Consider the following 6000-nt stretch of genomic DNA (forward strand, 5'->3'; position numbering starts at 1 on the left):
ACACAGCAGCAGTGAACACAAACACAAACACACACACACACACACACACAGGAGTGAACAAACACACACACATAGCAGTGAACACACACACACAGCAGTGAACACACACACACACACACACACACACACAGTTGGGGATTCGTGTGTTACTCAAGGGCTCCTCAGTCGTGGTATTGAAGGAGAGAGAGAGCTCTGTACATTCACTCCCTCCACCTACAATCACTGTCAGTATAAGACTCGAACAAACAACCTTTGGGTTACGAGGCTGACTCTCTAACCATTAAGCTACAACTTCCCCCACAGCAGTGTTTTAGCAGCAAGAGGAGCTACACATATAAATGATGCTGAGTGAAGATGAACAACAGCAAAATATGGACATGAATTATCAGCAAAGAGACAAATGTGTGATCCTTATGTGATCCATGTAGACAAATAAACTACTACAACACTATTCATATTTAATAAATCAAATGTAAATCAGTAGAGCACAATACCTTGAGTGAGTCCAGAGTGGATGAAGGACATCAGCACTAAACACAGAAGAAACAGATATGAATCATTTCCATTGGTTCAACACAATGCAGATCACAGAAACATGTCTAGAGTTTCAGCTGAAAGTGTTTCTCTGTTTTGATGCTCCATGAGAACCGATGGAGGATATTCTCCATCATTTAACACACACAATGTCATCACAGCATGAGTCTAGAATACACTGAACCTGTCCCTCGACTCCACATACTTTTATTAAAATCTACATTTGTCTCACACATGTTTTCAGTCAAGTGTGTTCAGGTCGAGGTTTTCAAGAGACTGAAAAAGTCTAGATTTAAATTCAAAGTGACAAAATAGTTTATGAATGACCCGGCGTCTTAATTGAAAGTGAAAAAAGTGACGTGACATACAGCCCAGTATGGTGACCCATACTCGGAATTTGTGCTCTGCTTTTAACCCATCCAAAGTGCACACACACAGAGCAGTAATAACACACAAACTGTGAACACACACCCGGAGCAGTGGGCAGCCATTTATGCTGCGGCGCCCGGGAACAGTTGGGGGTTCAGTGCCTTGCTCAAGGGCACCTAAGTCGTGATATTGTAGGTGGAGAGAGAACTGTACATGCACTCCCCCCACCTACAATTCCTGCCGGCCCGAGACTCGAACTAACAACCTTTCGATTTTGAGTCTGACTCTCTAACCATTAGGCCACGACTTCCAGAAATGAGCCGTGGTGACATTACTGAGCACTAATCACTCTCATGCAGTTTATATTTAATTCATACTGGAAGCTGGAGTGTGTTCTCAGTAATTAATTGTTGTTCAGAAGACAGAAATAACACAATATTGATGTGTGATGTTTCCCTTCTAACAAACCATCAGCTATCAAAGCTAAACTGAAAAAAAAACAGAAACGTTTAGACTGATGAAACATGAAGACAACAAATATATGATTGAATAATTATATAATAATAATAATAATAATAATAATAATAATAATAATAATAATAATAATAATATGGTTTATGTGTGTGTCATCTTCAGGTAGGCTAAAAAAATTAAACTATGGCCCCATCCACACGGAGACGTGATTCTGTGAATACGTTCAAATCTTTTATCGGATAGGCATTTCGTCCACATGGATCTGGTGTTTTGAAAGAGTGGAACTGATATTTTTTTTAAACCAGGTCCCAGAGCGGATAAATTTGAAAACGCCGCCTTTGCGTTCTCATGTCGATGGCGAATCTGTGTATTTTATATTTTCTGAAACGATGACGTCATTAGCCCACGTCTCGTCCCTAGTCACACATAATCCATGTCTTCTTCTCCATTTTAAGTGTATCTCTGTGGCAGAATTACAGCGCCACATGCTGGTCTGGCATGTATACTACAGCGTTTGAGATCGTTGAGACGTGGAAAAAAAAAGTTAGGATTTGGGTAAACTCCGTTCCTGTGTAGATGGGGCCTCTGTGAAAAATGCAGTGCTAATTGATTTATTATTGTATTGAAATAATAAAATATATTATCTGCCCTATTCTGTGATCAAAATAAGAAAATGTGTATGAGCCACTTGTAAGTATATAAATCACTCATAATCACTCATAGAACACAAATGATTGATTATTGTCCAGCAGTTTATTTGATTAAAAAACAATTAAAAAAGATAAGAAAAAAATTAATATAATAACCTGTCCAGTAGACAAAAAAGTACAATATCACACACACACACACACACACACATATATACACTTGCACACTTGTAAACACACATTACAAGCAAATATGAACATTAATGTGATGATTGTTTCTCGTTACTGACTGTGATAACAAGCCGAGCAGTCACAAGGAGGATATTTTACATATATATATATATATATATATATATATATATATATATATATATATATATATTCATATGTTAATGATGAACTACAGCTGTGGTTTTTCTGCTGAAACTGACTTCACACATAAAAATGATGTTGAAACAAACTGATTAAAAATAATTGAAAAAGTGTCTCAGAAAACAGAAGTTAGTTAGTATGGACAATTAATTTTCAATAAGAGCGGCAGAAATAATTAAAAGTGATGAAAACTTGTGTTAGGTCACTGTTCTCAAACTTCTGAACCTCTGATGGAGAGTCTATTACAAGATAAAATGAACTACCTGAAATATGAAGAACGTGTATTATAACAAAACCAAGCAAAAGCACACGTCCACAGAGCCTCCATCTTTCACAAGCAGCACAGATAAATACATGTTCTCTGAACTCTGGATCTGATCCACATGTAACATATCATCACATTAATCTGAACAATAAAGAATATGATAAACAGCAAGACGGTGGATTCATAGACCCTCCTACACACAGCACAAGCATTAATCTTCAGCTGAATACTGTATTAAAAACAGAAGATAGTGTAGAATATAATGAAATACTCACAGAGTGTGAGAGACAGTGCACTGGAGCCCATACTGACACATTAACAGACTGTTTTAACTAAATCAGACACTTCCTGCTTTTCACACTTCAAGAAGAGATGAGGGAGGAGACAAACTCTACACACAAATACATGAAGAAATAGGAAGAAAAACAGACCCATTCTAAGATATTTACTCTTTTAGTGCATTAAAGTTGTTAAAGCTGCTTTTCTCCTTGAAAAGAGAAGTCTTCAGTAATGGTTCTCACACTGCTTTGTTTTGTTCGTTCACAGCCAAAGCCTCACAGATTATGGACAGATCAGAGAATAGCAAGTAAATCATGAGCTGACTTCTAATGTAGTTCTGTTCATGTAAGGCCCGCTCTTATCTGAGTTATTCTCTCATCAACAATTACAGCGGCTCGATTAATGACAACTAAACTGCTTTTACACAATGATCGATGTAATGAATAATTAATCCAGTGTATCTGTTATTATATTCTGACATTATCTGAATATTTATTTCATTAAAATCATTATTTCTCTAACAGATAAAAATCAGAAAAATTATTTGTTGTCACAAAAGTTTTGTTGTATAAATCACCATTATAGATCATAGAATAGCAAATAAATCAATATTTCATGTAGGTATTTCATGTTGTATAAATCACCATATAGATCATAGAATAGCAAATAAATCAATATTTCATGTAGGTATTTCATGTTGTATAAATCACCATATAGATCATAGAATAGCAAATAAATCAATATTTCATGTAGGAAGGAGCCAGAATCAAAACCCTGTGTAACTGTTGTTATAGAATTAAATAAACACATCTATAAATGTAAAAAGTGTTTTTTTAAGTCAAACATAAGTGATGCATTCAGTCTATTAAATCATGTACTCGGATGTACTGACGATTTGCCGGAACAATATTTAAAATATTTATTTATTCTCTAAAAGGAGTAATTACATGACAGCGTTTACTTTTAGAAGTGAGAAGTGAAACCAGGAGACTCTGAATCTTTAGCAGTTTTCTTTATTTCTGTTTGATGCTCCAGTCATTCAGTCTAATAAAGCAGACACATGTTAGTTTATATACATTTTAGAGAGCAGTCCTTAAACAAAGGATGTAAACAGTTGTTAGGAGCCTGACCAGTTTCACGAGGCCCGATCAAAACAGTATAATTGTACCACACAGATACCTCACAGAGATAAAAATACATCCTCAACATTAGTATTTCTGCTCATAAACATTTCCACAACTTTAAAGACTGGAGCATGGTCATCAAAATCCATCAAAACATGATCAGCTCAGATACTGCGCTTGATTAACTCTCAATATGAAGAACAAGAACTAGAAGAAGAATATGTGTATATACTGTTTTATTTGTTTTTATTCTGTTATGAAGGCTCAGAGCTTTCTCTCCCGACAGCACGCCAAATATGCTTAACTTTATTTAATTATAAGTAAATGTGAACTCATGAAAGCAATATGAACTGGAACAGATTTTCTAAATAGAGTAAATGAAAATGACATGCACATGTTGCTGGGAATCTTTTGCTCTTTTTGTAGTATTTTGAGGTTTATGAAACTACAGATGAAGAATAAGAATAACTATCTTCATCGCTCTGGTTAAAAATATAGAGCAGAAACGTCAAACCACAACCATCAGCTCAACCTTTATTAGGCCTCTTTTAACACATCTGTCATTTTCTCACTTCAAGCAGCTTCTAAAGTCAGCAACGCAAAAATAAAGATGTGTCTTCAGTGATGAGCTAAAGAAGCCAATGCAACATATGGAAATGTGAAGCGTATTGTAACTCAGAAATTTAATTTTAACTATATATGGACTCAGAAAAATAAAGCCCACAATAGAAACATCCCACAGAATGTTGACTTCCACTACAAGATTCATCACCAAACCACAACACTGAGAGAAACATCTGCAGAACTCACGCTGACTGTGAACATTGATGCTATGATTATATTAGAGATGTTACCATTTTTCATGGTTATCAAATATCTACAAACATAAAATAATTATAATAGAGACACATAATGATTGAATATTTATAAATATGTACTTAAGAAACACTTTCAAGAAGATCAGACATGATTCTGCAGCCAGATGAGCCCAAAAGGGTCGACTGGATGTTGTTCGACCAGCCTTAATTTGGGTGAGCCTTACCTCTGTTTACTGTAATATTACTCCAGGTGTGAAACCATGGTATGATTAAACCAAAACCATTATCAGAGAAAATAATGTTGGTCATCTTTTATCTATAATAGTGTTCATGACCTCGGACCACAGATAATGTTACTTTCTTCAAGTGTATACAGATCTATAGTAACTAAAATTGGTCAAATAAATAAATACAAATTAAATAAAACCATACTGCCTTATTTGTGGCAATAGGGAAAAAGATTGGTGTGTCCCTCGCCGTTCTGAAGAAAGCGATCGATGTGGAGAAGAACAACTCTCACATCAAGATCACCTTTAAGAGTGTGGGGCCAGATTCAACTAAAAACTATTTTCCTTCCTATTTTTGAACTTAAAGAAAAAAAGTTCAGAATATTTTGTATTCCCAAAAATTATTTTTAAAAATATAACATTTCTTAAGATTGTTTGTAAGACAAAACTTAAGAATCTTCTTAAAAATCATCATAAATAACTTTTTTAAATTCAGGACAGCCCCAGACATGTCTTAAATCCCAAAGAGAAGTTATTCAATTAATTTATTGGGTTATTTTACATTAACTGTTATATTTAAGAAATAAAACTACACTAGCAACATATACATACACAGTAGGACTATTAATAGGGATGTGCACAAGTTTTCTGAAGTAACAGATGACTGATAATGTAAACAATAATCGGTCATGATTGGCCTATGTATGTGTGATGCTACTTTTTGCTGACTTAAAAACTAAGTAGCATCTCTACAAAAACGAATCAGATAGGGAGCTTTAATTGGACACTTTTAATTTTAGCCTATAAATATTCTTTGTCAGTATTCAGCGCATGAACGTACCGATACACAGGACGCATTTGCTGTAGCTTTGCAGAAACACATACTGAAAG

Source organism: Carassius carassius, chromosome 2 (genome assembly GCF_963082965.1).
Source record: "Carassius carassius chromosome 2, fCarCar2.1, whole genome shotgun sequence".
NCBI lineage: Eukaryota > Metazoa > Chordata > Actinopteri > Cypriniformes > Cyprinidae > Carassius > Carassius carassius.